The 22950-nt window shown below is 40.1% G+C and overlaps 1 long non-coding RNA gene and 1 pseudogene across 2 annotated transcripts; both read right to left on the bottom strand.

The window, feature by feature from the left end:
- Positions 1 to 13618: 13618 nt before the first annotated feature.
- Positions 13619 to 16713, bottom strand: LOC103420904 (uncharacterized). 2 transcript variants are annotated; one of them, XR_011579217.1, is made up of 7 exons: positions 16400 to 16713; positions 15952 to 16310; positions 14805 to 14924; positions 14577 to 14704; positions 14326 to 14403; positions 14082 to 14207; positions 13619 to 13893 (listed from the first exon to the last, which is right to left on the bottom strand). It is a non-coding gene; the product is annotated as an uncharacterized lncRNA (long non-coding RNA). The 2 variants fall into 2 exon arrangements; XR_003771984.2 differs by lacking the exons at positions 15952 to 16310; positions 16400 to 16713 and adding an exon at positions 15155 to 15312.
- A 3291-nt stretch (positions 16714 to 20004) lies between these two features.
- LOC139194629 (factor of DNA methylation 4-like) lies at positions 20005 to 21585 on the bottom strand (annotated as a pseudogene).
- Positions 21586 to 22950: the final 1365 nt, after the last annotated feature.

Here is a 22950-nt window from a genome sequence, read left to right on the forward strand (position 1 = left end):
AAGTAACTTTCCACAGGCTTATTCTTGAATTGTGCTGGAGGGTTTTCTGGTTCCCTTCAGAGTATAAGGCCGACTCAAGAATTTGAGGGTCAAAACAAGTCCATCAAATCTAGAGTACGTTCAACCTTGATGATATGGGATACTTTTGCTGTTGACGGAATAATGAATGTGGTATGGAAAGGTGTCGTGCTGTAGTGATCTGTTTCAGCTCACCGTTGAACCTTCTGCTTCAATCTTTTGCATGGCAGAAGTGGTGTGCAACCTTTGCATTTAAATGGTCATTCAGAACATTCCTTCATAGTGACTCATCCACGCTTGGCAGCTTCAGTGTAAAGAGCCAATATCTGATCAACTGTCATGAGGTATGTGCCAGTGGAATTCATGACCTTGACAGCAGTTGAGGATGAGTTCTCGAGAGCAATGCTAAGTAAGCAACCAGGCAAAGGTCTCAGGCAGTCAGTTCCAGATTGGAGGTTTGATTTCAGGTTCCGACTAACTGCTCTCTTTCTCTTTGTCCTGCAGGTGTGGACAAGGACGAAGATAAGGACAGGGAGAAAGCATGATATGGGATACTCTTGCTTTCGACCCTGATGATATGAGATACTCTTGTTCTTGGTGTGGCTTATTTGCTGAGGTATTATCGGGGGGAAATAAAGCTGAGTATTTTGAGAGGTTATGTTGAGGGTGCATTCTCAAATGCGAGAAAGAGTTGAGCATTTTTGCAGGTTTGCCTGTCCGTTGAGGAGGGAGGTTGATGTATATAGGGATTTCCCAATAACAAGTAGTAATGCTATTCCTTTACCCTTCTTGGTCACAGCAATGTAGTGGGAGCTGCCAGCTTCACGTGTTTTAACTTTGTCAGAGCACTTTGAAAAAGTGGTATGTGGTATCTGGAAAGCTAATGTTGCGTGTGAAGATTACAGACAAGCTTTATCTAAGGAAATCTGGCTCTCGAAGTTCTAAGAGCTATGCCTCTTCGGTTTTCGAACAAGCAATCCCGTCGGGGATCTGGCTCTCGAGATTCAGAAAGCGGTGCCGCTTCGGTTTTTGAGAAAGTAATTATGTTGGGAGTCTTTTCTCGAATGTGAGTAAAGGTTGGACGTTCTTGCCAGCCTGTCTTGCCACAGAACACGGAGGTCGACACACATAGGGACTTTCCAGTTGTCAAGCAGTGGTGATGCTCCTTTACCCTTGTGGGTAATAGTAGGGTAGCTGGAACTTCGAAATTCTCGCGCCTAAACTTTGTCAGAGATCTTTGGCAAAGTTATATGTGGTACCCGAGGAGTTGATGGTGCGTGTGGAGAGTGGTGATTGAACAACAAGATTCGCGTGCTTTCTATTTCACCAGAAATCTTCGACAGATTGCCCGTAATTTCCGCAAAGCTGAGTGTGCATGTGATATGTGCTGACGAGGCTGAAAAAGCAGGTGCTTCTTCAATTTCTGAGATCGGCCCTCGTGGTCTCTGAGCAGTCTAGCTTTTGAGAAAGCAAACGCCTATTCGATTTCTGAAGCTCCGTCGAGTGCAGATTTTTATAGAGGCTGGCATTAAGTTCCACAGCACACTTGAATCTCCACCAGTAGAAGCTCCATTCTTGCACTTCTAAGATCTTGATTTGTCTGACCTCTTCCCTCTTCAACACCTTTGAAAATGTCTGGCCCCTTCGACCGTCGTTTTGACTTGAACCTTGGAGAAGAGACAGCCACGCCTTCTCCAGACAACATATGGCGGCCATCCTTCATATCCCCTACTAGTCCTCTTACCGTTGGGGATTCTGTGATGAAGAATGATATGACCGCTACGGTGGTGGCCAGAAACCTTCTCACTCCCAAAGATAACAGACTACTGTCCAAACGGTCTGATGAGTTGGCTGTTAAGGATTCTCTGGCTCTTAGTGTTCAGTGTGCAGCTTCTGTGTCTAATATGGCCCAACGCCTATTTGCTAGAACCCGCCAAGTTGAATCATTGGCTGCTGAAGTGATGAGTCTCAAACAGGAGATTAGAGGGCTCAAGCATGAGAATAAACAGTTGCACTAGCTCGCACATGACTATGCTACAAACATGAAGAGAAAGCTTGACCAGATGAAGGAATCTGATGGTCAGGTTTTACTTGATCATCAACGGTTTGTGGGTTTGTTCCAAAGGCATTTATTGTCGTCGTCTTATGAGGCTGTACCACGTAATGAAGCTCCAAATGATCAACCTCCGATGCCTCCTCCTTCTAGGGTTCTGTCCAGTACTGAGGCTCCGGATAACCACCCTCCGGTGCTTTCTCTTTCTGGGGCTCTACCAACTGCTGAGACTTCCCCTGAGCAACATTTGTGAAGGCTCCCTCTTGTTTGTTTATTTTGATTCATGTATATGTACATATTTGTAACTTATCGGAAATATCAATAAACAAGATTTGCTTCATTTCAACGTATTGTGTTAAATACACCAAGGTCTTCTTCACTAAGTTCTTTGAATTTTTTCTTTTGTTGAAGCTTGTATGTTGAAACTTTGTGAGTGAAGCATGTAGGTTGAGGTAGTGCTCCCTTAATTTCCCGAGTGAGGAAAACTTCTCGTTTGGAGACTTGAAAAATCCAAGTCACGAAGTGGTCGTGAGACTTCCGAGTATCAAGGTGCAGTAGCATATGGTAGGAGTCTCCCAAGTCTCTGGTCGAGGGAGTTGACGAATGAGGCATTTCCTTTCTAAGTGGTAGCCCAAAACTCCTTCTTCATATATACTTGTTATGAAAGTTGTTAGGCCTAACAAAGATGAGGCCTAGGAAATTTATTTTTTTTTATTTTTATTTTTATTTTTTTTGAATTTTCAAATTTCCGGATTTTTGAATTTTCAAATTTCCGGATTTTTGAATTTTCGAATTTCCGGAAAAAAAAAATATATATATATATTTAAAAGCTTTGGTGTTGAAGTTTTGTAGGTGAAGCTTTGAGGTTGAAGCTTTGTTGGGCATCATGAATTGATTTTGCTTCACACTATCTTGATGAAGAGTGTGTGAAGCTTTTATATGTTTTGGTGTTGAAATTTTGTATTGTAGGTGAAGCTTTGGGGTTGAAGCTTGATAGGTGAAGCTTTGGTGTTGAAGCTTTATAGGTGAAGCTTTGGTGTTGAAGCTTTATAAGTGAAGCTTTGGTGTTGAAGCTTTATAGGTGAAGCTTTGGTGTTGAAGGGTTGAAGCTTTATAGGTGAAGCTTTGGTGTTGAAGCTTTATAGGTGAAGCTTTGGGGTTGAAGCTTTATAGGTGAAGCTTTTGTTGGCACCATAAATTAATTTTGCTTCACACTATCTTGATGAAGATAGTGCAAAGCTTTTGAGATTGATATTTGTCCTCCATTGATGAAGCTTTTGTTGGCACCATAAATTGATTTTGCTTCACACTATCTTGATGAAGATAGTGCAAAGCTTTTGAGATTGATATTTGTCCTCCATTGATGAAGCTTTTGTTGGCACCATAAATTGATTTTGCTTCACACTATCTTGATGAAGATAGTGCAAAGCTTTTGAGGATTGTAGTTGTGTTCCATTGATGAAGCTTTGTTGAATTTCCCAATTTCCAATTTCCTCTTCTTTTTTTTTTGTTTTTTTTGTTTTTTTTTGTTTTTGTTTTTATTTTGTTTTTTTGTTTTTGTTTTTTTTTTGTTTTTTTGTTTTTTTTTGGGAAAACTAGAAATTTGAAAATGTAGGAGAGACAACGTATACAAATTTTGCTTCCATACTGTTAAGCGAGAGATTGTGATGCAAGCCACATCTTGTAGTAGTCGAAGGTTTGGATGAACCATATAAATTGAATTTGCTTCGAACAGTCTTGATCAAGAGCGTTTGAAGCTTTCTATGAGTTGTAGTGTTTGCATTGTTACAGAGGTGAAATGTCTGAAGCAGATGCAAGAGGGCTGAAGAGCTTGATCTTCGTATACCATGCACTGAAGCCATTGTTGGCTTGTAATAAGACTTTGTTGGTGACTATAGCTCTTGTTAGGCATAAGTGCTCCCCTAGTTGAGTTGTAAAGCTTGATGGTTTTTGATTATTTGTGAATGCTAGGAGTTCACATGTACAAGTTGTACCACTCGTCTTCTGGTTAATGGAATGAATGGTAGGTTGCTTTCATCACTTGGTTGGTGGTACGAATGTGAATTCCTTAATTACCTTTCATCACATTTCATCACCTGGTTGGTGACATGAAGGAGAGTACGGGTTGTACATTTCATCACCTGGTTGGTGGCATGAAGGAAAGTACGCGTTGTACATTTCATCACCTGGTTGGTGGCATGAAGATGAGTTCCTTCTTCACCTGATTGGTGATAAGGGTGGCAAGTTTCCAAATAATATTAGAGTACGGGTTGTACATTTCATCACCTAGTTGGTGGTACGAAGGTGAGTTCCTTCATCACCTAGTTGGTGAGAATAAGGGCAAGGTGTCAAGGCACATTGTGGCAAATGTCGAATGACACAAAGTGTGTTGAACCCTTTCGAAGCACAGTTGGCTTATGTATGGATGTGTTGGAATGTATGATGTTTATGCATGAATGTGTTGGAATGTATGATGTTTATGTATGAATGTATTGGAATGTATGATGTTTATGTATGAATGTGTTGGAATGTATGATGTTTATGTATGAATGTGTTGGAATGTATGATGTAGATCCTTTGTATAGTCTTGTTGACACATACTTAGATTTTGTTTTGTATTGGAAACATTTGCGTTGAAGCTTCAACACTTGAGTGTTTCATTGCTCAGAATGGAAAAGAGTTTATGGCCGAGTTGGCTAAATCACCTCTTTATTGAATTCATACCAAATGGTCTTTGTTACATAGGATGCCGAACGGCTGTAGCTTAACACTTGTACAATGTGAGTCTATTTGTAATAGTACTTCAAGTGGTCAGCATTCCATGGATGGCCAAGGGTCTTGCCGTCGGAGTTTCTGAGCTTGTAGGAGCCAGGGCGGCTGATGCCGACGACCTCGAACGGTCCGTCCCAGTTAGGACTGAGTGTTCCTTCACTCGGGACCCTATCACAGAGTAATCTTTTCTTCAGTACCCAGTCTCCCACTTTGAAAGAGCGAGGTTTGACCCTTGAGTCGTAGTAGTTGGAAATGCGCTGCTTGTAGGCGACATTCCTCAGGTGAGCCTGATTTCTGTGTTCCTCGACTAGATTCAGGTTGAGGGTGAGTTGTTTGTCGTTCTCACTCTGCATGTAATTCTGGATTCGGTATGTTGCTTGCTCAAGCTCAACGGGGACAACTGCTTCTGTACGAAAAGCAAGTGAGAATGGAGTTTCTCCTGTGGAAGTCCGATATGAAGTGCGGTATGATCAAAGAACTTGAGGTACGAATTCTGGCCAACAACCTTTAGCTTTGTCCAAGTTAGTTTTCAGAGTGCGCTTGATTATTTTGTTAACGGCCTCGACTTGTCCATTAGACTGGGGATGGGCTGGAGAGGCAAAACATAAGTTGATGTTGAACTTAGAGCAGAACATCTTGAACTTATTGTTGTCGAACTGCCGCCCATTGTCCATGACTATCGCATTGGGAATGCCGAATCTACAGAGGATGTTCTTCCATATGAAGTCTTCTATTTTTCCCTCAGTAATGGTTGCCAAGGGTTCTACTTCAGCCCACTTTGTGAAGTAGTCAACTGCAACGATTGCATAGCGGACCTTGCCCTTCCCTGCAGGCATTGGGCCGATCAAATCAAGTCCCCATTGGGCGAAGGGCCAAGGGCTGATCATAGGAGTGAGCGGCTCGGGAGGGGAGTGAGGGATAGTTGCGTAGCGTTGACACTTATCACATGAGCGAGATATTCTGATGGCATCTTGGTGGAGTGTTGGCCAATAGTATCCTTGGCGAAAAGTCTTGTGTGCTAAGGATCGAGACCCAGCATGATCTCCGCAGACTCCTTCATGTATTTCCCGAAGGACAATTTCCGCCTCCGCAGGTGTAAGGCATCTTAGGTAGGGCAGGGTAAAACCGCGCTTGTAGAGTTGGTCATTAATGATCAGGTAGCGAGCAGACTTGTATCGAATCTGCTTAGCTTGGACTTTGTCATTTGGAAAGGTGCCATGGGCAAGGAATTTATAAATTGGGGTGATCCAACTATCTCATTGTTGTAAATTGCACACTTCTGCGACCATGGTGCTTAGTGCTGCCAACAATTCGACATGAATTTTTCTCCCAATCTTGTCTTCCATTGCCGAGGCGAGGCGGGCCAAAGCGTCTGCATGACTGTTTGCTGCTCGAGGAACTTGGGTGATCTGGTAGTGGAAGTGCTTGAGCAAAAGTCGTGTTTGCGCAAGATATGCTGCCATGGAGCTATCCTTAGCATCAAAGTTGTTCGTGACTTGGTTAACCACTAATTGGGAGTCACTGAAGATATCAATTTTTTTAACTCCAAGATGTTTGGCCAAACGTAAGCCTGCTAGAAGGGCTTCGTATTCGGCCTCGTTGTTCGATGCCTTGAATTTGAAACGAATAGCGTATTCTATCGCCACTTTGTCAGGGGTAGTGAGGACTAATCCTGCTCCGCAGCCCTGTTGGTTGGATGAGCCATCAACATACAGACTCCATGCTGAGGTTGTTGATTCTATCTTCTGAGCTTCCGATGGTAATGAAGCTATTGCTTCAGGTGTAGAAGCAATGTCAACAGGATATGTGAAATCGGCGATGAAATCTGCTACTGCTTGACCCTTTTCGGCTGGTTTTGGTTGGTAGGAGATGTCAAACTCACCCAATGCTATCGCCCATTTGATCATTCGCCCAGACGTGTCAGGACTCTGGAGTATCTGTCGAAAAGGGTGATTGGTAAGCACGATGATGGCGTGTGCTTGGAAATAAGGGCGAAGTTTTCGAGCAGACATGACCAATGCTAGAGCTAATTTCTCAATGTTGGAGTATCGTGTCTCCGCATCTTGTAGGGCCTTGCTAGCATAGTAGACGGGCCGTTCGACACCACTGTCATTTCGAATAAGAACAGAACTGACTGCTGAAGCCAAAACCGATAGATAGATAATGAGAGTGTCACCAACTTCTGGTTTGGAGAGCAGAGGGGCTTTACGCATGTACTCTTTGAGGTTCCTGAATGCCTTGGCACATTCCTCCGTCCATGTAATGTACTTCTTATTTCCCTTGAGTGCTTTGAAGAAAGGAGCACATCTGTCTATGGCCTTAGAGATGAATCTGGTTAAGGCTGCCACCTTGCCAGTAAGGCTTTGGATGTCTTTTGAAGTTACTGGCTCTTTCATGTCGAGGATTGCTTTGATCTTTTCGGGGTTAGCTTCAATGCCTCGTTGGCTAATCATGAAGCCTAGGAATTTGCCAGAGCCCACGCCGAAGGCACATTTGTTGGGGTTCAACCTCATTCGATACCTCTTTAGAATGGTGAAAGTTTCAGATAGGTTGGTGATGTGTTGGTCAGTTGCTCTTGACTAACATATCATCAACGTAAACTTCCATACTCTTCCCAATCTGTTTGGCGAACATTGAATTGACTAGTCTCTGATAAGTTGCTCCTGCATTCTTTAGACCGAAGGGCATGACTTTGTAGCAATATAGTCCCCTGTCATTAGTGAAGGCTGTGTGTTCTTGGTCTGAGGGGTTCATGAGGATTTGGTTGTATCCTGAATAAGCGTCCATGAAGCTCAAGAGCTCACACCTTGCCGTAGAGTCTATAAGTCTATCAATGAGAGGAAGGGGGAAACTATCCTTCGGGCATCCTTTGTTTAGGTCGGTGTAGTCGACACACATTCTCCACAAGACCTTTTGAAGCAGGAGACTTTCCTTGGTCGGATTTTTCTTAACAAGGACAACATTTGCTACCCATGTTGGGTAATTAACTTCACGGATGAAGCCTATGTCCTTGAGTTTTTCAACTTCTGCTTTCATCGCCTCGTATCGTTCAACATCATAAGATCTTCGCTTCTGTTTTACTGGTTTGGTCTTGGGATCAATACTCAAGTGGTGACAGATGACATCGGGAGAGATGCCCGGCATATCTTTATATGACCAAGTGAAGACCTCGGCGTTCTTTTGCAAAAATGAGATTAGCGACAACCGAAGGGGTGGTGACAAAGTGGTGCCAATCTTCACCATGCGATCTGGATGGTCTTTGGAGATAGAGACATTCTCTAACTCTTCAGCGGGTTATGCTTGCTGGGTGAATGAGTCATCTTGAGGGTCGTCGGGTTGACTGTTGCCATCATGAAGATCCGAGTTGGCTTCATCTGGACTGATCTTTACTACCTGGTTATGTATAGAGAGGGTCTCCTTGGGGACAGGCAGGTGTTGTTGCTTAACTGAAGTGTTGTAACATGATTGAGCACTAAGTTGATCTCCCCTGATGTATCCATTGCCGAAAGGGGTTGGAAACTTCATCAACAACATATGTGTGGATACCATGGCCTTGAGATCATTGATGCCTGTGCGCCCAAAGATGACATTGTATGCCGTCGGGCAATTGACCACTAGGAAGTTAGTGGTAATAGTAGCTGTGTAGGGGCCTGTACCAATGGTGAAGGGTAAGTGTATACTCCCTAAAGGTTGCACGATATCGCCAGAGAAGCTTATCAGAGGAGAAATCGAGCTATCGAGCAAGTGTTCAGCTACATTAAGTGCCTTGAAAGCTTCAGCAAACATGATATTGACTGAAGCACCTGTGTCTATCAGGATTCGTTTCACATCAAAATTTGCTATGTGAGCCTCCACGATCAGCGGGTCGTTGTGAGGGTAGATGATACCTCTTTCTTCCTCAGGGTAGAAACATATTGGATCCCAGTTAGGCTTTTGATACTTGCCTCCCCTGATGTCTTCCACGTGAAACACTTGATGGCCAGGTCTCAAAGTTCGTTCACTGTTTTTCATGGCCCTATTGGAAGATTCAGACATAGGTGTGCCGCCGCTTATAGAATATATCACATTCACCTGGCGTTGGTTACGGTTATCCCTTGGAGGGTGAAGGAGGAAATGATCAATTTTTCCTTCACGTGCCAAAGCTTCAATATGATCACGGAGGATAACGCACTCCTCGCCATTATGGCCATTATACTCGTGGTAGCAGCAAAACATGCCCGTGTTTTTCGTGGACTTGTAATCTGGCTGTCTTGGCTTTGGCTTTGGTATCAGATGAGCTATACTGGGGTATATGGCCGCGCATGTAGTGTTCAAAGGTGTGTATGTCTCATACCTCGGGGTAGGGCCTGTCTTGACACGTGATTGGCCCACTGCATTGACTGCCTGGGGACGGGCGTTATTGTGACGATATCCTGAGTTATCGCGATAGTGCCCCTTATTCTTTTTATTAAAATGAGATTGGTGAGGATGGAAATCTTTCCTTTTGCCCTGGGATTGATATGTCTGCTGACTTGGCGAAGCATTAAATGAGGCAGGGGGGTGTGCTGCTACCGTTTGGAAGGTTGAGGTCTTCTCATTCGGTTGGATCTGGCCTCCACTCCCTACTTGCTGATAAGGGGTGACTGTAGGGGGTTTCCCTTGATATGTCCTTGCCTCGGCGGAGGCATGGTTGTAAGCTTGTGCCATCACCTCAGAGTAAGTATTCCAAGTGTTGGCATTGATCATGTACTTGAAGAAACAGTCACGTAAGCCTGCCGTGAAAGCCTTGAAGGCGGTCTTGTCATCTGCCTCAGCGCAACGAGAATACTCATGGCTGAAGCGGCCAGCATACTTTCGTAATGACTCGTCTGGCTTCTGGCGAATAGTGTACAAGTCATCTGCGGAATGCAAGCGATCGGTCTGGAAGATGTGTTGAGAGACAAACAGTTTCCTCAACTCTTCAAATGAGTCTACTGTCTCAGGCGGAAGACGGCAATACCAGTTTAAAGCTGCGCCAGAGAGGGTGGAGGGGAAGAGAAGGCACCGTTCTTCATCGGTGTGTCTCCGGTATACCATGGTGGACTCAAAGAGGTTAAGGTGTTCAATCGGGTCTTCCTTTCCAGTATAGAGTTGTAAGCCATGCTTCTGCTTTGTCTTTGCTTGGAATGGGTGTTGAGGATCCTTCTTGTGAGAGGCCCAGGCCTGGGTTAGTTCCAGTCAGGTATCTCGGCTTGACGTTCAGCCTTCAACTTGTTTACTTCCTCCAGGAGCTGTAGGACAAGGGGGTCTTGAGTGGAGTCGTGCACCACTGAAGGTTTCTTCCGTAAGTCCCCATCGCCTATTGTAAGTAGGAAAGTTTGATCAAGATAGCGTGATTTTTCCTTGGACTCGTCACACTGACTCCTAGAGTGAGTATGTCGGAACATTTCCGAGTCCCCTGTACCTTCATGTTCTTCTGGGACTTGTTGCCCATTCCCTAGATTAACTGCTGGCCTGGGTCGTGGGAGAGGACCGAGTCTTTCAGAAACTCTTGGGTCATTGATCTTCGAGCTTATGTGGATGGGATTCTCTCGACGTTGCTTTAGGAAGTCTCGACAATCGCGATAGACGACTTTTGATCATTCCACTCCTTCTGTGAGGAGGTGCTTTCCTCTACTCCTTCTGCTTCGGGTTGAAGCAGCTGGGTTGAGAGAAGTCTCATGTTGATTATCACATTGATGTGTAGCTCGATCCTTATCAGGGATGTCTGTGTTGGATATCGGTGACCCTCCGTGTTGGGGGGCATTCAGATGATTGTTGACCTCAGCAGGGGCGACGAGCTTGTGTGCTTGAGCATGCCTAGCCTCGTGAAACATCTCGAAAAGTTTTTCATACTGCTCTTGGAGAACCTCGTTTCTCATCACTATCTTGTTGTTCTGAGCTTCTAACTCATCGACTTTAGCTTGAAGAGTAACTCTATCTCCTTCCTGCTTTCGTTGCTTCATACTAGGTCCAATGGGGGTGTCATTCTGTGTGCTATGGCTTCTTTCGCTCCCTATGTCGGAGAGATATGCTTGGCCAAAAGAGAGTGTACGAGCAGTGGAAACCAGCTTGACAAAGCTGAAGAGAGTGGGAATAAGTGTCAGTTCCCACAGACGGCGCCAAATGTTGATGCACAAAATCAGCGAGGACTTTGGTACAACAGAAAGTGTCAGGTTTGTGACCTTTGCTTGGTTGCTTCGATCACTAGTGAAGATAAGTACGTAAATGAATAAGGACAGGGAAGCAAACACAAGATGTATGTGGTTCACCCAGATCGGCTACGTCCACGGAGTAGAGGAGTTCTCATTAATTGTGAAGGGTTTACACAAATACATAGGTTCAAGCTCTCATTTTGTGAGTTCTAGTGAATAGTTTAGTACAAAATGACATTAGAGATTATTGTGGGAGAATGATCCCTATTTATAGAAGAGAGTTTCTAGTTTTGTTCTAACATTGACACGTGTCGTGTTGTGATTGGCTTCTGATGTTGACACGTGTCGAGCTGTGATTGGCTTCTGATGTCGACACGTGTCGCATTGTGATTGGCCTCCTAGTTGAAGGGAAGCTCTTTTGGGTCCTTGACGGTATAACGTTGACCGGTGCTCAGTAGTTTCGGGATTGGTCAAGTATGGTACAAACAGAGAACATCCACCTTTCCCAAACTAATCACATAGTCCACACTCTCCACATAAAGTTTCAGCATGTATCTACCAAAACTGTACACGTTTCAACAGTTATATCTATCATAACTATATGTAGTTTCAACAGGTACCTACCGAAGTTGTGCGTATTTTCAGTAGGCTCCAGCCTTAGAGTACGTGAATCCATGACAAATGAAAGGATTCAATATTTTGGCACGTGTCCACTGAAATAACTTAGGGTGTGCTATCCACACACCCCTTTTTACTTGTCCCACACCTCTTGTTAATTTTTGTCTTTTGATCTTCTTCAATTCATCTGATCCAACAGCCGAAAATTAAAAATGTATGAGAGAAGTAAAAAGGGGTGTGTGGATATCACATCCCATAACTTAACCATTCGGTCAAGACCTACCAAATCGTTAAAGGTCCGATAGGAACCTACAAAAAACCACTACTACAATATTAGCTTTAGGTGGCGGATGATGGTGGTGGATTTAGAAAAATATTGTCGGATAAATTATATCTGACACATTATTTAATTGTGGCAGATATTAAAAAATCTTGTCGGTTATATTCGACATAAATTCCTAACGGATAATTACTGGCGGATATTATAAAACTCCTGTCACTTATAACCGACAGTATTTTTGAATTTTATTTTGGGGGGAATTTAAAATTTTCGGAGAGGATTTTGGGATGCCATTTTGTTTCTGTCGGTTATAACCGACAGTAAGTAAAATTTTCTATCGGTTTATATTTTATAAAAATATTTCTGTCGGTTTTAACGGACAGTACTGAAAATTTTCCAAAATAAAACCCCTTCCCTTCTCCCTTCCTTCCCCCTTTTCTCCTGTCCTCATTTCCTTCTCCACATCTTCTTCCCCTTCCTCGAATAGGGCCGCGAAGCCACGAACGAAACCTTGCTTCCAAAATAGGACTGCGAAGTCATCGATCCCAACTACGATCCCCTGGACGCTGTCGTCTTCTCTACATCGATGACCCTTTCAAGCCTCTTGCCATCAATACGATCGCCGATGTTGCTGCCATAGCTGCTGCTTCTCCATCTCTTCCTTGCACCGTTTTTTCTGCTAACATATTTTCGTGAGCCTGAGTTATTTTTAGGGTTTCCATTTCGTCGAATCCTTCAAATCTTCACCTCCTCCTTACCAATTTTGTCCCAATTTTCCAATTTTCAGGTACGATTAGGTCATTCTAAAGTCGGTAGAACTCCCATTTTTCTGTTCCACTCGGTTCCCCCTCCAGATCTGAGCCAGGTCTGGGTCGTCGGATTTGCTTGAATCCGGAAATGTCATACCCATCAGCAATTTATCATTTTCTTCATCCATTTATAATACACACACACACACACACACACACATATATATATATAAAGATTGAAAATTTATGAGTGATTTGAATTTTGGGGTGTTTGATTGTGTAGATTCACAGGGACCAAGACAGTGGGAAGATTCTGAATTTGGTGTTTGTTTGGTTGTCTGCCTTGTTTGATTGTGTGATTCAGAATTATTATAATGTATGGTTGTCTGCCTTGTAGAACTGGTATATTTTTAGTAGTAACCACGCGTTATATCCTTTCAGAAACATATAGTAACCTGCCATTTTAAGTTTTTAACCCCTCCTGTTTTTATGCTAACTGTGATGATTTTTTGTTGCTGTTTTTGTCATTTTGATTCATAACAAATGCTGAAGAAGAACCAAATTTTATTCCCTGAAGAGAAAATTGGTCATCTTCCGGGTTCGTTGTTTTTGTTTTGCTGGTTGAATCACATGTTAACCTTTTTAGTCTTATCTTGTTTTAGTTGGGTACACAGAGAATGTTGGCTTGTTTCTTATGCTTGATCATTAGGCCGACCATTTTTCAAAAGATATTTTGCTTAATGTAAATATAAATGACGCAGGTATTGCTGTTGGGCATCAATTTTACTCTCGGGCTGAAATGGTGGCTATAGGGTTCTATTTCACACTGGTTAAGTGGAATTGAAATGGTGGCTATAGGGTTCCATTTCACGCAGGTTATTTCTTCGTCGCGCAAACCCTTGTTTTTTATTTTTTATTTTTGGCGAAAATATTTTTTTTTTTATAATAAATATTGTAATTAAATTCTAAACAATAATTAATAAACCAAGAAAAAGTATTTAATTATAAAATATATAATAATATACATACAAGATGTTCGAACAAAAAAAAACTACAAGAAGTAGTCTTCTAGGTTTGATACATCAAGGTATTAGGTATCGGCTGAGAGGTCAAAGGTGTGACTTGAAAAATACAAAAACTAAATTACAAAGGTTTCCAATTGCAGTTTCTCTTGTGGACAGCAAGCAAGCAAATATAGAAGTGTCATTATTGAATGTATCAATTATTGTCTGTCATTTTGTCACCTGAGTGCTGACATTCAGAAGATATGGGTTAATAGACAAGAAATGCAACTTACAACATATGAGGTAACAATTCAATTAACCACAATCAACAAGTGGAACTGAGCAAGCCAGAGTATAAAACAGATATACCATGTGGCATGGCACATTTTATTATGATAAGAACAATCCGTAAATGTGATAAAAGTACACCAGTACCTTCCATCAAGTCGTCTGTATGTAACACAAAGTCCACTCCAAAATATCAAGCATTGACGTCCACTAGCTGAAAATCAGAACACAATGCCCAGCTAGCTTCAGTGAAGGAAGAAGTTCAGCCAATGCCTAATATCATAAACAAGAAAACTCTCCTCAGTTTTGAGCAGAGAGTATCATATGACAACTCTCTCCAAATTTTGACTCAGACCAATTGGTTAGTGAAGTTATTAAAGTAGCATTATACCTGAGATTTTGAAGAAAGCAATGCATATTTGTCTTGAAGCAATCATTTCTTATCAGAGACACCATAATACAGCAAAAGCTGCACAGAGAGAGAGAGCATAAACAATATCAACATACAATATGTAATCTGCTACACACATACACAGGCACACGAACACTGTACGGCCCAGATGATCAAATCGTTCCAAAACATTGATAGTAATGTATAAAAATTTGAAAGACAAATTCATTTTCAAGAAGTTGAGAAAATACCTGATGGATAGAGAAGTCACTATAATTCTTAAGTTCCCCAACTACTTTGTCTAAGGTAACTTTCTGGCAAAACGAACAACATCCTCATCACTGTAAATACGCCTTACTAGTAAAGGATGATTTGCAATCTAGAGAATGAGAAAAGAAAAAAAGAACAATAAGCAAACATATATACAATCTGAACACAAAACTGGGATATCAAAAACATGAAAGTCGAGACAAACGCACCATACGAAACTGAACAAAATAGTTGGAGATCTGCCAGGAAGAACCTTAAGAATACTGTTCGAGTTAACCTCTGAAGTTTTTGCAATACATCCTCATAAACCCCAGCATAGACCAAAGCTCCTACAACAGAAACACACAAGTCAATGAGTCATTTAACAACAAAACTAAAATCTATAAAAATTAATAAAAGTTGTTTCTAGTCAAGGAACTTAATCTAAAAATTGTGGCGGTCTATTTGAACTGGAGTTGTTTTTATGAAATGCTAGTTCGGTTATTCTCTTCACAGCTGCTAGGGGAAACCATTGTTTCAATAAAATTGAGGCCTTATCCATATCATTATCAATACCAACCATAATATCCTCAATCAAGAAATCGTCAGCCCAAGGGTAAAATACATGATCTTCTTCATGGAAGATGTATTATCTTCCACGGAAGTGTACTGTTTCCCACTGGAATCGCCATCTAATAAAGGCCTTTTCCCAACCCTATTCTCTGCCAAAGTTGGACAATCTACAGATGGGAGGTGTAGAGTTGAAAAAGGCCTGCCCAGAAGGTCATTATTCCTCGGTACGTTTGCACAAGGATGTAGAGAAGTTAGATTGGTCGGTATAGGTGGGAAACGATCCTTGTCAACTTAAGGCTCAAGCCCTTGTTTCTGGCGCTGCTTAAGGTCAAAGGCAGCCTAACCACCAGACTTAGCTCGATCCCTTAACATCCGCCTAATGAACATATATAGAATATAAAACTGACGAAAAACAAAAATAAAGAATATTAGCAACAGTCATCACAAACCAAGTAACAACATGATGTAAAAAGCTAGCATGATGTACAGGTTACTTTGCTAGTAAGACGAGTCCGTAACTTGCACCGAACATACAAAGAAACTGGAGATATCAGATCCAAAAACTAGCATGAAAGTGATTATAGAGCTCGAAATTTAACAACCTCAAATTCATGTTCATCTCACTATACAATCAAAATTCTGGAATACGAAGTATAAAACAAATACTTGTATGAAAAAACCGCAAATGGTTGTCTAGAATTCCAAAAGTCCTATATAGAAAATAAGAATTTCAAGTGCAAAAGAAAACTAAAAAATAAATTAACAGAGACATGAAACCCATGAATTGGAACATCAAAAAAGTACATTCCTTTATATATAAATATGAAATCCGAGAACTGGGTGTTATCTGGGAAGAACACACCAAGGCGTTATTCGATCCGACGGCTGATACTTCGAAAGGATTGCAGGAGATACGACGACTTTCTTAGCTGATTCCCGCGGTCCAATTTTGTATCTCATATCCATAAACCTAACTGAGATTTGCAGAAATACAATCCCACAAGGATAGAGAGAGATTCTTCAAGCTGAAAATGCCTTTTTAGTCTTCTTCTCTCAAAGCTATCGAAGAGAGAGAGAGAGCGAAGGGGGTGAAAGCGGCGGAAGAACTACGAAAGGCACAAAGAAAGTTTCTTTTTAGATTTTAGTTTCCCCCGGCAGTTCCACTACAAAATCAATAGTAATCCAAGGAACTTAATCAAGAAACATATGAAATTATTAATTGATTTCAATTCTTAGTTGGTTCTAGTCTTACCTTGGTCAGATTGCAATGTGCAAATACCATTTATTTTCCATTAAACCTCGTCCGCATCGTCGTCCTCCAATTTGTTCTTAATAACGACACAATCGGTGGCGTCGTCCTCCAGTTCGTGTTTAATCTCGACGCAATCGTAATCGGAGTCCTCGTCGTCGTGGGAGAACTGTTGGGGCTTGGAGGCTGTTCGGAAGGCGAGGAGGAAGGCTACGGGAGAAGGTGAGGAGGAAGGATGAGGAGGAGGCTGACTGGGTGCAGTCGGGAGGAAGGCTACGCGAGACGGAGTGAAAGAGAGGGCGAGATCAGAGTAATTTGGGAAGATTCAAAATAAGCGCCTATTTTTAACAATTGGAACCGCCACAATTTTAAGAACTTGCGCGACGCAGGTATACATTCTGACGTCGCGCAATGCGCAAAACGTCGCGCAAAGCGCTTTTGCGCAACGACTTCATTGTCACGTCGCGTGAGTTATATATATTTTTAAATAATTATTATAAAATATACTAAAAATGTGAAATTACTTCCTTTAAATTCATTTTTTTTACATAAATAAAACCCACAATAATATATTTTTCTAACAAAAACACTATCCGAACTACAATAATAAATTTAAAGTTACTTAATAAATAAATATACTATTCAATTTCTTAAGTATTATACGTACAAGATAAATAAATGTAAAGCTACTTAATAAATATATATATACCATTGAACTTGATGGGATACGCATTCTACGAAATTAGTTTCAACGATCCAACCGTCAAACATGTTTGTATATACTTCGAGATCGCATACACCAAAAATTGCAACAAACAAACATTCAGAGATCAAGTAACAGGACGAAACTTTTCGACGGTTATAAACGAAAAATCACGATTTAACGGTAGTTTTAACTCCGATTTTGATGATTTTTTAAAGCGACACTCCTTGATCCTATATGAATACAATGAACTAATTAGATCATCAATTAAAACATTTACACAAGTGGATACCACAAAATCTTATGTTATCCTTAATGAAAGTATAAATAAACTCCAAGTATTAGTGAATATATTGTTTTGATGGGATACGCATTGTACGAAACTAGTTTAGACGATCCAACTGTCAAACTTTTTTGTACATAATTCGAGATCGCATACACCAAAAATCACAACAAACAAATATTCAGAGATCAAGTAACGGGACAAAACTTTTCGACGGTTATAAACGAAAAATCACGATTTAAAGGTAATTTTAACTCTGATTTTGATGATTTTTTAGAGCGACACTCCTTGAACCTATATGAATACAATGAACTAATTCGATCTTCAATTTAAAATATTTACACAAGTGGATACAAAAAAATCTTATGTTATACTTGATGAAAGTATAAATAAACTCTAAGTGTTAGTGAATGTATCGTTTTGATGGGAAACACATTGTACGAAACTAGTTTCAACGATCCAGCTGGCAAACTTGTTTGTATATGCTTCGAGGTCGCGTACGCCAAAAATCGCAAAAAACAAACGTTCAGAGATCAAGTAACGGGACAAAACCTTTCGACGATTATAAACGAAAAGCCCGATTTAACGGTAGTTTTAACTCCGATTTTGATGATTTTTTAGAACTACATTCCTAACCCCTATATGAATACAATGAACTAATTCGATCGTCAATTAAAAAAAAAATTAAACAAGTGGATACAACAAAAGAAAAAGATAATGCAAGAACCCCAAAAGAAAAGCAAAAGGGCAAAAAAAAAAAAAAAAAAAACTTTGCTGCTACGTCGCGCCAAACATCTTTGCGCGACGTAAAGGCAACTACGTCGCGCAAAGTTTTTTTTTTTTTTTTAAATATCCTTCAATAGATTCATTATTGATTTGGATTAGCATTAAAGGGTGTATCTAAAATTTTGTCAATGCATACCAAAGTACAATTACGGCTAGCTCTACTTCAAAATCCAAAAACATACGGCAAAGATGTAATTACAAACACGTAAAAATGCAAATTTGCAAATAATTAATATTTTGTTATTTTTAAAATGTATGTAAAAAAAGGGTTGAATTCTTTCTCGGTTGAGCAAAAAGCTTATGGTTGTTATTGAGTGTTGATTCCTCAAGAAAAGACCTTATAAGTAAGTTGATGTTGGAACATTGCTCTCGTCTTTCCCAACTGCATGTCATATCGGTGTTACCTTACGGTCCTTACTCATCTAACAATTTTTAATTTTCTTTAATTGTTTAAATTATTTTTTTCTTATTCATAAAATTTGTTCTTTCTTCACCGCAAGTACTCAAGGACATGTCGTCCCAGAAGTAGCCAAAGACAAAGGAATTAACAGGAAGAAAACAAAAGGTCGTCAATTGATGCATATTAATAATTAAAATTAATCCAATTTAAGAATTAAATTTTATGACATGAGATTTCTTTAGTAATGCAAAAAAAAAAAAAAAAAAAAAAACCTTTGCGTGACGCAGGTGTACCTACGTTGCGCAAAATTAGGAAAAAAGCGGTAAAACATCTTGGTTTGGCACCAAAACTTTGCGCGACAAAGACTGGAGTCGCGCAAAGCTGTTTTGCGCGACGTAGGTTCACCATCGTCGCGCAAAATGTCTTTGCGCGACGCCAGTCTTCGTCGCGCAAAGTTTTGTTGCGCAAAACAGCTTTGCGCGACGTTTTATTTTTAGCATCGCGCAAACATACTTTGCGCGATGAAATTTGCTACGTCGCGCAAACATGTTTTTGTACTAGTGATCTGACACAATTTCTGTCGGTTTTAGAGTATTTTCTGTCGGAGAATTCATTTCCTGACGCTAGAAATTCTGTCGCTTATTATATCCGCCACTGCATCCGTTTTCTGTCGGATTTTGCTTAATATCCGACAGTAATACACATTTCTTGGCGGTTTTCATAGCGACACCAATAAATGGATTTGTAGTAGTGAACTTGAATCAAGGTTTAGGGTTTTCCAAGCATTTGACGCCGTTCAAATTGATGCGAAATTAAAAAAAAATGTAGTCATATTATGCAAAATTAAGAAAAATGTAATCATACTTCATGCGCAGCATCCAAACAACGATTCAAATATTTCATTCGCAAAAAATAACCTTTTTTTTTTTTATCAATGTGTTTTCTTGCAGTCCCCATCTCCCACATTGATGACAAGTGAAGATGTGTCGTGGAGCCTACCACAACGCTAGGATAGTTGTCGGAGAATGAGAGTTCCCGAATTTACTGAGCTATATTTCAATTTACACTAACAAGTATACACACAAAATGGCCAAAAGCTTTCCTACCAAGTTGTTAGATAACGGCGTGTGGTTAGAGAGCTATATATGATGAGTTAATTAACAGGAAATTAAGAGTATAACTATTAGTGGCACCGGTTAAACTAAATTATGATACAGGAGAAAACATGAGGAATTGATCGAAATCAAATCTACCGTCAGCATATCTATATCAGTGTGAAGTGATGAGTGGTCTTCAGAAAAACATCTGTGTGTTTGGCATGTAGGAAAACAATCAACATGAACTGCCTAAACTTGTTAGAACCGGGTAATTCTGAAGAAACCATAGGGTGCGCCTAGGTGTGTGTAGGGGTTGTGTGTGTTCACGAGAACTTCATAGAAATTAGAAAAGATGTTGTCAACTATATACTTCCATCCAAATTCCTCCAGCTAGCCCTTCGAAATTCAGTGATGTGAAACACGTATGATCAAACAAAACAAGTAACAAGAGAATGTACAACCAGAATAATTTACGAAATGTACGGACCGTCAGCTTCTTTTCCTTTTCTGGAGTTCAAACTGCTTCAGTAAAGCTGAGATACCCTCCTTCAGTGAGGCCCTCCTACTTTGCTCAAAGTTCCATAATTCTAGTATTGCGTACCTACCACTGGGATTATACTCATTCAATTCCAGCAAGGCAGTTGTCATAGCATTGTAAACATGAACACCGTACTCATCCTTTAAATTTTTCAGTTTGTCATCTTTCTCATCAATAGTTTGCTGTATGGTTAAAACAAACATAATCCAGTTACAAGGGCATGAGAAATGAGATGTACTGGAACAAATCAATTGAGTACAACAAAGTTAGAGCATGATAATGATGGACCAAAAGAACGGCAATCAAAATGTGAATAGACTGTACACTACACGGCTGGCAATGTCATATAAATGGAGCCTGACTCAACACACAGAACAAGCTCCTTGTTATACAAAACCTAGCCAGTACGAGCTTCAGAGCCTAAACCTTCAAGATGAAAGGCTATAGGAGGCATACATGAAGATGCAAATTCACAGGACTAAACCTAAACCTTGAAGAAGAAAGGCCGTAGTAAATATGAAAATGCCAATTCACGTGACCGGTCGCGCTTAGATATATCCTGAACAAAAACTGGATATGGAACAATAACATGGATAACTTTTTTAAGTGAAACCACATGCACTCATGAGAAGTACAAGCTGGTGTAATAGGAGCAACAATCAATTGTATTCTATGGATACTTGATAGTGCTTTACAAGTTAAAATACTTGCCTTCGCAACTCCAGAAGGATCCATGCTCATCTTGAATGGATACCAGCTTGAATCTGCAAGATATTCCTCCCACAAAGAGCACAGCATTGCTGCCTGGTCATCTGCTGCTTCGTCCGTTGGATATTTTCTCTTGCATATGCAGTTTGAAATGGTTCGCAATCCAGATCACCCATTCTCTTCACGCCAATAACAGCAGGACTTGTTGATTCCCATCCCTGCAAAGTAGTCCCACCAAACGACAAGAGAAAATCACATTCACAAGCAAGAACAATGATTGCCAATTGAATTTAAAATAAATAAATAAAATTAAAAAAACACTGTAGCTAAAAATTTATGGATTCTCCAACCAATTGTATAGAGTATTCAAAAGATCAAACCAGAAAAGAAGCATATTATAATGAGAATTGCATGTTGCACAGTGTAAATAAATCCTCTATCTGGTGGTCTCTAGACTCTACCACATGATCCTTCGAACAACAGAAGTGCTAATATATATACAGGCGATGTAGCAACATTTAAAGTCCAATGCCATTGTATACCAAGATTTCAAAAACTTAAGAATATGGTCAATGGGATCTGACATGGGATCTGACATTGTACTGTCAGTTTTGTTCCGAGTACAATGTGTTTGGATTAGTATGTGGAGGAGAAGTATCCTCTGAGACCGTCATTGCCCGATAACCCTCAACTAAAAGTTGTTAATCTCCAGGTAAGTTAAGGAACTCGTTCTTGTTCACTGCTAGACACAGCCAGGAAACAAAAATTTGCATTGCATCAAAACTTGTGTAAGAAGATTCTACAAATGCTACAAATTCTATACCACTTGAAGGGCTTTCTGTTTTAGTTGTTTTAGACAAAATAAAGAATAGGAGTTTATCTTTTCTTTGATCGCAATAGGATGCTGCATACAACAACACCACACCTCCTAAAAGTTAAAAAGTAAGGCAAATTCAGATGAAATACCACCTTCCAATAAAGATTTCAAGGAAAAATACCACTAATACCTTCTAAAAATTGTGAATAAATACACTTACATAGAAACATTTATATTTTTGTCCCCATTGCACACGATCCACATACCACCAGTGCCAGTTTCAAAAATTGTTGTCAGCCACAGTCCTTGTGGTTGCAAATTTTTTCTAGTCGCTGAAAATTTTCAAGTCATTTTACACAGTGATTTAAAAAAATACGTGCAACTTTTTCATTTTTAAATATGTTTTGTTGTGTGAGTTTACTTTTTTTTCTTTTTCACATATGTAAATGCATTAAAATTAAAGAAATTATGAGAAAAATTCATTACTTAGTAGGGGTGGGTTGGAAAATCGAAAACCGAAAAAAAACGGACTGAAAACCGAACCAGACCGAAAAAACCGAACCGAACACAAACCGAACCGACCCCTAGTTGTGGCTACTAGAGGAAAAAACCGAACCGACCCCGATTTTGGAAAAAAACCGAACCGAACCCACCCCTAGTTGTGGCTACTAGAGGAGGGAGACTCGTGGCCAAGGGATTCATAGTTTCGTACTTATAGTTTCTTTCAAAAGCAATGTCTATTTACATTTTCGTCCCTTTGTTTGGTCCAATATATGACACCATTTCTCTTCTCTTATTATAAGGAAAAAAATAAATTAAATGTCAAATTTATAATTTTATATCTTTGTTATTTATGACCGTCAAATTAAATAAATCAAATAGAATTAATAATTAGAATTATACAAAAAGATATGAGAAACTAAAAGAGTATGTGAAAATCATTTTTGGTTTTTGAACCCTTTTTGTCTCAAATAGGCTCCTAATATATATTTTTTTTAATTCTTAAAATGTGTTTAGCTACGATGATTGGTGACAAAATTTGAAATACCATTCAATGAAAGACTACAAATTACAACCCTCAATTTTCCCGTAGAATTGAAAATACTTGTTTGTCTTTTAATGGAAGATCAAATAAAATTACCAAGAGGATTTCTTCGAATCCCAAACCATGAATATCATAATTTGCGTAAAAATACTGAAGGGAGAAAATTTGCTAAATCAT

The sequence above is a fragment of the Malus domestica genome, chromosome 03, assembly GCF_042453785.1.
Source record: "Malus domestica chromosome 03, GDT2T_hap1".
Lineage (NCBI taxonomy): Eukaryota > Viridiplantae > Streptophyta > Magnoliopsida > Rosales > Rosaceae > Malus > Malus domestica.